Here is a 10,740-nt window from a genome sequence, read left to right on the forward strand (position 1 = left end):
TCTTTCTCTTGCTGCTTCAGCCATGTGACCTGCCTGCTCCCTCTTTGCTTTCCACCATGATTGTAAGTTTCCTGAGGCCTCCTCAGAAGTGAGCAAATGCCAGCATCATGCTTGCTGTACAGCCTGTGGAACTGTGAACTAATTAAACCTCTTTTATTTATAGATTACCCAGTCTCAGTTATTTCTCTATAGCAATTAGCAAATGGAGTAATACAGATACACATTATAAAAAGATGTAAATAATAACATTAATAAAGTAAAGTATGTGCATGGGAAAGTAAAAGTATAGAGATTTTGTGCATAATTGAAGTTGAGTTGTAACTAACTTATTATAGATTGTTATAAGGTATTTTATGTAAGCTTCATGGTAATCACAAAGAAAAAAATCTGTTAATAGACATACAAACAGTAAAGAGAAAGGAATCAAAACATAACATTACCAAAAACAAAGAAATCAAATCACAAAGGAAGACATCAAGAGAGGAAGAAAGAAACTGCAAAACAGTCAGAAAATGATTAAAATGACAATAGTGCTTACCTATCAATAATTACTACAAATGTAAATGTTGATGGAGATAAGTGGCTTCTGAACCAGTGCCAGATAATGAGAAGATGTAGAAGAAGCAGTACCAGAAAACACATTGACGTCGGACTATCTGGCAGAAGCGTTCTGATTATTCAAGACTTTTTTGACTTCTTTTATAACATAGATCCTTCTATGATACAGGCACTAAAACTAAAGCAAATAGTGGAAGAAGGATTGGTATCATATAAAAACATTTTAGAGAAATGAAAAGGCAAAAAGTTCAGACAGAAATTGCAATGTATTTCCAAAAGGTTACACCAAGTGTGCCTGCCCCTCCTGCCTCCCTTCCCACCTTCTCTACCTCTTCTGCCTCTATCACTCCTGAAACAGTAAGACCAACTTCTCCTCTTCCTTCTCCTTTTCAGCCTACTCAATGTGAAGATTATAAGAATGAAGATCTTCATGATGATCCACTTCCATTTAATAAATAGAAAATTTTTTTTATGATTTTCTTAATAACATTTTCTTTTCTCTAGCTTACTTTATTGTAAAAATACAGTATATAATACATATAACATACAAAACATGTGTTAATCAACTATTTATGTTATTGGTAAAGCTTCCAGTCAACAGTAGGCTATTAGTAGTTACGTTTTGCGGGAGTCAAAAGTTGTATGCAAATTTTTGACTGTGTAGGGAGCTGGCACCCTTAACCCCTGCATTGTTAAAGAGTCAACTGTATATGCTGCCTACAAGAGACTCATTTCAGCTTTAAAGTCATACATAGGCTGCAAGTGAAGGGATGGAAAAAGATGTTCCATGCAAATGGTAAACAAAAGACAGTAGGTGTGGCTATACTTAGACAAAGTAGACTTTTAGTCAAAAACTGTAAAAAGAGACCAAAAGGTCATTATATAATGATTAATGGGTCAATTCATCAAGAGGATATAACAATTGTAATTACATATGGACCCAACATTAGAGCACCTAAATACATACAGCAAATATTAGCAGAGCTGAAGGTATTAATAAATAGCAAAACAATAATAATAGGGGACTTCAGTATGCCACTTTCAACATTAGATAGATTATCTAATAGAAAATCAATAAAGAAAAAGAAGAATTGAACACTATAGACTAAATGAACCTAGCAGACATATTCAAATTCAGAACATTCCATCCAACCACACCAGAACACACATTCTTCTCATGTACACATGGAACATTATCCAGAAGAGATCACAGGACTCAAAACAAACCCCAACAATATATATTACAAATAAATAGTAATCAAAACAGTATGATACTGTAAAAAAACAGACAAATAGACCAATGGAATAGAATAGAGAGCCCAGAAACAAGGCCACCAACAAAAAGTAAACAACCAACAAAATGAAAATGTAACCTATAGAATAGGGGAAGATATTTGCAAACCACATACGTGGTGAGAGGTTTGTATCCAAAATATATAAGGAACTCATACAACTCGACAGCAAAGAAATAAATATCCCAATTTAAAAATGGGCAAAGGACCTCAATAGATATTTTTTTCCAAAGAAGATACAAAACAACTTGATGGCTTAATATACATATACATTGTGAAATAATCACCACAACCAAACTAATTAACATATCCATCACCTCACAGAGTAATCGTGTGTGTGTGTGTGTGTGTGTGTGTGTGTGTGTGTGTGTGTGTTGAGTATACTTAGAATCTATACTCTTAGCAAATCTCAAGTATCAGGTACAGTATTTTTACCTACAAGCACTAAGTGTCAGTTCATTCAGGCTGCTATAACAAAAATACCATAGATATGGTGACATAAAAAACAGAAATGTATTTCTTAACATTCTTGAGGCTAAGAAATTCAAATCACCAGCAAATTCAGTGTCTAGTGAGGACCCAATTACAGGACTACAGACAACGGTGTATTCCCTGTCTCCTTACATGGCAGAAGGGCCTAAAGAGCTCTAAGGAATCCTACTTTTGAGGGCTCTACCCGCATGACCTAAGTACCTCCCAAAGGCCCCATTCTCTAATACTATCATATTAGATATTAGGTTTCAAAATATGAATTTGGGAGAGGTACATAATAGCACCATGCTATACATTATATAAAAACCACATTTTCTTTTTCCATTTATCCATTGATGAATACTGAGGTTGTTTCCACATGTTGGGTATTGTGAATAATGCTTCAATGAACATAAGATTGCAAATATCTCTTAGGGGATACTGACTTTAATTCTCTTGGATAAATACCCAGAAGTGGAATTCATGGGTCAAATGGTAATTATATTTTTAATTTTTTGAGGAAACTTCATATCATTTTCCATAGTGGCTGTTCTCATTTATATTCCCACCAACAATGTACAAGGGCCTCCTTTTCTCTAACTCCTCAACAGCACTTTATTTTATATTTAACAACAGACATGTTAACAGGTATGGGGTGATGTTTCATTATGTTTTTTATTTGTGTTTCTCTAATGGTTAGTGATGTTTACCACTATTTCATACAACTATCAGCCATTTTTATGTCTTCTTTAGGAAAATACTCACATCATTTGGCCATTTAAAACTTTATTTCAATTGCATTTTAAAGATTCTTATATATTTTAGATGTTAGCCCCTTATCAGATATATAGTTTATACACATTTCCTCTTATACTGTAGGCTGCATTTTTATTTTATTGGTTGTTTTCTTTCCTGTGAAGAAGCTTTTTAGTTTAATGTTGCCCCATTTTAAAATTTTTGCTTTTTTTTAATCCAAAAGAACTTTAGGCTTAAGGGAACAGTGGTAGGTGTAATAATGGCCCCACTAAGGATGTCCAGATTATTCCTGGAACTTGTAGACACGTTAGGTTACATGCCTAAAGGCGAATTAAGGTTGCAGGCAGAAATGAGATTGCCAGTCATTTGACCTTAAAGTAGGGAAAATTTTCTAGATTACTCAGTTTGGTCCAGTATAATCACAAAGGTCCTTATAAGTGGCAGAGGAAGGCTGAAGAGGAAGTTAGAGGAAGAAGTAACTAAGGAAGAAAGGTATGGAGAGTTTCAATGCTTCTATCTTGGAAGGTAGAGGAAAAGTCCAGGAACCAAGAAATGTGACTGACCTCTAGAAGATGAAAATCATGGAAATCGTTCTCTCCAACAACCCCCAGAAAGGAATGTAGCCCTGCTGACAACTCGATTTTAGCTTCTGAACTACAGAATTGTAAAACAATAAATTTGTGTTGTTTTAAACAACGACGTTTATAGTAATTTGTTACAGCAGCAATAAAATCTAATACTGAGAATGAAACACATTGCTAATTTAAGCACATACGGAATAAAATACATTGTCAGTTTCTAACGTTAAAAATGTTACCAAACATAATAAAGGAAAATTACAATGTGTAATTGGATTAGTATATTTATTATAATCAGCATTAATAAATAACTTAAATTGTCATTGTACTTATTACTCTGCATGTGTCACCAGGGAAAGTATACGGTGTTAGAAGACTAATTGTCTGTCTCTCCAGAATTTTAATTAAACAGATTTAAACATAAAAATAAAGACAGCAATAATAAAAACAAAAGACAGAGGCTGAATTTTCTCCAAGAAAATTTAAAACAATGAAGCTGTGAGGAATAGATTCCTGAAAACCCCTGTGTAAGTAAGAGCATGATTTAAAATTCCAGATTTAATGGGGATATGAAGAAATAGTGTATGTTGGAATGGATAATGGAGCTTGAGTATGAATCTATGCTATCCATAAATAACATATTAGTATTCATTAAAATGAATTACTACAGAAAATACAGTAAATAATCAATTATATTTTACACATTGAACTGGAGGCAGTAGGATACAATTAATTTTCGCGTACTCATTCTTAATTGTAAGAAACTTGTTTGTATATTCTTCCCTCACATTTGAGAAAAGGTGCTTGAAAATATAATTTTTATTATTGATTCATATCCTTAAGAGACTTTTTTTTCTCATTCAATATCTCAATCTTCATTACTCTTCTGATTTTATTACTTAGAACCCTTGATCTGAGTAATGGAGTATCTTTCCATGTATTTGTCTTTAATTTCTTCAATGTGTACAAATGGGCCACTGGTATATGAAAAGGTGCTCAATGTCACTAATCATCACTGAAATGCAAATCAAAATCACAACGAGATCTCACCTCACATCTGTTAGGATAGCTATTATAAAAAAGACAGGAGCTAACAAGTGTTAGCAAGGGTGTGGAGAAAAAGGAACCCTTGTACATACACTGTTGGAGAGATGCTTCTAGAGGTCATTCACATTTCTTGATTTCTAGACTTCGATCTCACCTTCCAAGCCAGCCACATTGCATCTCTCTGTGCCTTTTTTCCATAGTCACTTCTTCCTCTAACTCTTGATCTTCAACTCATAGTTCCCTGACTAGTCCCAGAAATAAAGAGCAACTTTAATGCTTGGAATGAATAAATCTTTGATAATCGGTACTGAACGTTCCTTGAGATTCCTTCTCAAAATGCATAATTAAACAGAAGTTTGTGTAACCGCCCAAAGGGTTCACCTTGCCCACTGCCTAGACAGAGCCAATTCATCAAGACAGGGTAATTGCAACAGAGAAAGAGTAATTCACAGAGCTGGCTCCGGAGTTTTATTATTACTCAAATCAGTCTCCTCGAGCATTCAGGGAGCAGTTTTTTTTTGTTTTTTTTTTTCCTTTTTGAGACAGAGTCTCACTCTGTCGCCCAGGCTGGAGTGCAGTGGCACGATCTCGGCTCACTGCAAGCTCAGCCTCCTGGGTGCATGCCATTCTCCTGCCTCAGCCTCCCGAGTAGCTGGGACTACAGGCGCCCACCACCACGCCCAGCTAATTTTGTGTATTTTTAGTAGAGACGGAGTTTCACCATGTTAGCCAGGATGGTCTCAAACTCCTGACCTCGTGATCTGCCCACCTCAGCCTCCCAAAGTGCTGGCATTACAGGCATGAGCCACCGCACCCAGCCCAGGGAGCAGAGTTTTTAAGGATAACTTGGTGGGTTGGGGAAGTCAGTGAGTCAGAAGTGTTGATTGGTCAGAGATGAAATCATAGGGAGTCGAAGTTGTCTTCTTGTGCTCAGTCACTTCCTGGGTGGGGAGGCCTCAAGATCAGATAAGCCACTTTATCAATCTGGGTGGTGACAGCTGATCCATCAAGTTCAGGGTCTGCATAACATCTCAAGCACTGATCTCAGGAGCAGTTTAGGGAGGGTCAGAATCTTGTGGCCTCCAGCTGCATGATTCCTAAACCATAATTTCAAATCTTGTGGCTAATGTTAGTCCTAAAAAGGCAATCTAGTCCCCAGGCAGGGAGGTGTGCTTTGGAAAAGGGCTGTTACTTTCTTTGTTTAAACTATAAACTATAAACTAAGTTTCTCCCAAAGTTAGTTCAGCCTAAGCCCAGGAATGAACAAGGACAGCTTGGAGGTTAGAAGCAAGATGGAGTCAGCTAAGTAAGATCAACTGTCTCAGTCATAATTTTGCAAAGGCTGTTTCATTAGGGCAAATGTTCATTATAATCTTGTATTAGAAGAAGACTGGAAACCAGATGATGTAAGGTTGGTTTAGCTCAATTATGATTTCAAAAATCCAGTCCCTAGTGATCTCCTGGACTACCTTTCTTAACATGTTGGCTATCCACTTCTGTTTTATCTTCACATGTCTATAATATGGCCACCACAGCTGCATCTGTCACAAAGGGAGTTTCTCCTCATAAATTACCTTTTAGTGAGGGATTTTTTTTTCAAGAATGCCATCAGCAACGTTCCACTCAGGTCTTTTTCCTCAGTATTGGTGGGCATGTCAATATATAACTTCAAGAAAGACCGAGATATTGTCAGCCTCTATTTTTGGATGTGGAATACAGTATGTCACTAGGAAAGGATTGTGATGGGGACTGGAATGCATGTATAGTTAGGCAACAGGTCTGCTATGGTGGTGAAACAGAAGTACCTTAGTCTATTCACTGATAATTTATATCAATTTTCTTTGACATTTTCCATTTTGCCATCTTTTATTAAGATTATTTTTAATTGACAAATCATAATTGTATATACTTCTGAGGTACAATGTGATGTTTTGATGTATGTATACAATGTGGAATGATTAAAACAAGCTAATTAAAGTATTAATCACTTTATTTGATTATAATTTTTGGTAATGAGACATTTGAAATTTACTCTCTTAGTTATTTTCCCCATATTTTCTGAATGTTCTCTTGCTCTCTCATCAAGGACCTCAGGCCTTCAATTACTTTTGTGAATCAAAGAAAATGGCCTAGACAAGTCTCAATCATTTTAGGTTTATATGCCAAGGTTAAAGACATGCCTAAGAAAGAATACAAAACCACAGGAGAAATTGTGGTCCATGCTTTTTCCAGAGTGTCTGGGGACCTTAATATTTAAAGGGAAAAGGACAGGTGTCCAGGAAAGAGGACGAAATTTTTTTCAAAAGGGTGTGGGTAGATTGGAGGCCAGCAGTTGCATTTTTTCTGGTCTTTGATCAGCAATTTACTGAAAACACAATTTACATGTGAGAGGAAGGTAGAGGAATAGTCACTTATGCATTCCTCTAGGTCAGTGAATCTGCATTTTTACATATGATAACATAAACAGGGCAGAGGAAGAAGCAATCAGATACGCATTTGTCTCAGGTGAGCAGAGGCTCTTTGAATTCTGTCCTTTGTCCTCTACCTGTGAAGATAAGCTATCAATTTACATTCCCAAGGTGAAATTCAACAGAAGTGTTTTAGGGTAAAGCTCTTGGAGTCCACAAGGAATTACCTTGTGGGCAAATTGTGAGAGAGGTATGTAGTTTTGTTTTGTTTTGTTTTGTTTTTAAATCTTTGTAGATATCTTATTTAGGAACAAAACGGGAGGCAGGTTTGCTTGACCCAGTTCCCAGCTTGACTTTTCCCTTTGGCTTAGTGATTTTGGGGTCCCAAGATTTATTTCCCTCTCATATTTTCTATTACTTTTTTTTTCCAATGTGTTCTCTATTGGCCTACTGTCCATGATGAGCCATTATGATAGTTTCATCTTCTGCACTGAAAATCTTGCTCATTCTTGGAGTTTCAAGAGCTGCCTGAGGGTGGAGGTAATTAAGTTTATATGAACTCCAAGAATGAATCTAATTTTATATCTTTAAGAGAACATTAATTACAAGTAACTAAAATGTTGGTCATTTTAGGATGAGGCATTAACCTAATTATTCTCTTAATATTTCAGAGTTGTTCCATAACATATTAATTGAAACATTAAAGACAGTATTTATATTATGAAAAAGATGCATCAGGGGTATCCAATTGTAATAAATTACAACATATGCACACAAGACCAAAATTAAAAGATGAGGCCATGAGTTGATAATTTATTAACATTCTGAAGTTCACACTTGTTAAAAAGTTAAAATATTAAGGCTAATGGGTAAAAATAATTTGGAAATGAAAATAGTACTTATTTTTAATTTCACAAATAAGTTTTGATTGGGTGGAGGGGTCAGTTAAAATCCTAATATTTTACTCATAATTTATTTTATTAATAATACTTCAAAACTAGTTTCTTGGTACCTTTACCATTTTTCTATTAGTGACTAGAATATTAGGTATAATCCCGAATATGAAGGTTTTATGACAGACAAATACAAGCATTTAATATACACATTATAATTAGAACTTATTTGGAATTTGCAGGATTTTAGAAGTGTGTGTGCTGTGTTCCTGAAATTATCACCTTGTTCTCTCTTTCAATTGAAATTGTATGTACAAAATATGCTCAGGTTTATACAATGAATATATCAGTTGTCTGCATGCAAATCTGTCTGATGTTTATTTTAGACTTAAGCTTAATTATGTTTAAATTTATATATTAAAAATTATGTGCCAGGCATGGTGGCTAATGCCTGTAATCTCAGCAGTTTGGGAGGCTGAGGTGGGCAGATCACTTGAGGTCAAGAGTTCGAGACCAGCCTGGCCAACATGGTGAAACCCCATCTCTACTAAAGACACAAAAATTAGCCGGGCGTGGTGGCGGGTTTCATGCGCGTCCCTGTGAAGAGACCACCAAACAGGCTTTGTGTGAGCAACATGGCTGTTTATTTCACCTGGGTGCAGGCGGGCTGAGTCCAAAAAGAGAGTCAGCAAAGGGTGGTGGATTATCATTAGTTCTTATAGGTTTTGGGATAGGCAGCAAAGTTAAGAGCAATGTTTTGCAGGCAGGGGTGGATCTCACAAAGTACATTCTCAAGGGTGGGGAGAATTACAAAGAACCTTCTTAAGGGTGGGGGAGATTACAAAAAGTACCTTCTTAAGGGTGGGGGAGATTACAAAGTACATTGATCAGTTAGGGTGGGGCAGAAACAAATCACAATGGTGGAATGTCATCAGTTAAGGCTATTTTTACTTCTTTTGTGGATCTTCAGTTACTTCAGGCCATCTGGATGTATATGTGCAAGTCACAGGGGATGCGATGGCTTGGCTTGGGCTCAGAGGCCTGACAGCAGGCACCTGTAATCCAAGCTACTCCAGAGGCTAAGGCAGGAGAATCACTTGTACCCAGGAGGTGGAGGTTGCAGTGAGCAAAGATTGCACCACTGCACTCCAGCCTGGGCAACAGAGTGAAAGCTTGTCTCAAAAAAAAAAAGTAAAATAAATAAATAAATTGTGGTGCAAATGGGCTACAAAATCTAGAAATGTATTTAAGACACAAGGTATAGATTATGATCCTGCCCTCTAAATGAAGTGATAATAGATTGTATTGAACACCTTAATTACATGCTACTTTCTGACTTGCTGCTCTTTCTTCTGATCTAATTAATTTCTTAAGCTGGGATTTCAAAATAATGGAATTATGATCAAGTAGTGTTATTGCCACTCTCATACAGAAAGTCTTCATAATTTAACTATATTGTAAACATTTTTTATTTTTCATAAAATATGAGCTTTGTTAATCTTAGAATTAGAGCATATTTTATTCAAAACGTCTAGGGTGAGTTCAATGCACTAACACAAACATACAGGCAAACCTCATTTTATTGAACTTTGCTTTATTGCAATTTGCAGGTATTGTGTTTTTACAAATTGAAGATTGTGGCAACCCTGCTTCAAGCAAGTCTGTTGGCACCATTTTTCTAACAAGTGCTCACTTCCTGTCTTTCTGTGCCATTTGGATAAATTTCACAATATTTCAAATGTTTTCATTATTATTTTATCTGTTATGGTCATATATGATCAGTGATCTTTGATGTTTCTATTGTAATTGTTTTGGGGCATGTATTAGTCTTTTCTCACGCTGCTAATAAAGACATACCCAAGAATAGGTAATTTATGAAGGAAAAGGTTTAATGGATTTACAGTTCCACACAGCTGGGGAGGCCTCACAATCACGGCAGAAGGCAAAGGGGAAGCAATACACATCTTACATGGCAGCAGGCAAGAGAGCATGTGCAGGGGAACTCCCGTTTGTAAAACTATCAGATCTTATGAGACTTATTCACTATCATGAGAACAGCACAGAAAAGACCTGCCCCAATGACCTCCCACTGGGTTCAATTCAAACTGAGATTTGGGTGGGGACACAGCCAAACCACATCAGGGCATCACAAACCATACTTACATAAGATGGTAAACCTAATCAAATAATGTGTGTGTTCTGACTGCTACACCAACCAGCTATTCCTCTGTCTCTCTCCCTCTCCTTAGGCATCCCTGCTTCCTGACACACAATAGCATTGAAATTAAGGCAATTAATAATCCTGCAATGGCCTCTAAGTGTTCAAGTGGAAGAAAGAGTCACACATCTCTCACTTTCAATCAAAAGCTAGAAATGATGAAGTTTAGTGAGGAAAGCATGTCAAAAGCTGACACAGTGAAGGGGGCCTGCCCCTCCACACTTGTGAGTATTTCTCGCAAGGTGGAGACGACAGACTGAGAAAAGAAATAAGACACAGAGACAAAGTATAGAGGAAGAAAAGTGGGCCCAGGGGACCGGCGCTCAGCAAGTGAGGACCTGCACCGGCACTGGTCTCTGAGTTTCCTCAGTATTTATTGATCACTATTTCTACCACCTCGGCGAGGGGGATGTGGCAGGACTATAGGGTAATGGTGGGGAGAGGGTCAGCAGGAAAACGTGAGCAAAGGACTCGGTGTCATAAATAAGTTTAAGGAAAGGTGCTGTGCACATAGGCCAG

This window comes from Pongo pygmaeus, chromosome X, assembly GCF_028885625.2.
Source record: "Pongo pygmaeus isolate AG05252 chromosome X, NHGRI_mPonPyg2-v2.0_pri, whole genome shotgun sequence".
In the NCBI taxonomy this organism is placed as follows: Eukaryota; Metazoa; Chordata; class Mammalia; order Primates; family Hominidae; genus Pongo; species Pongo pygmaeus.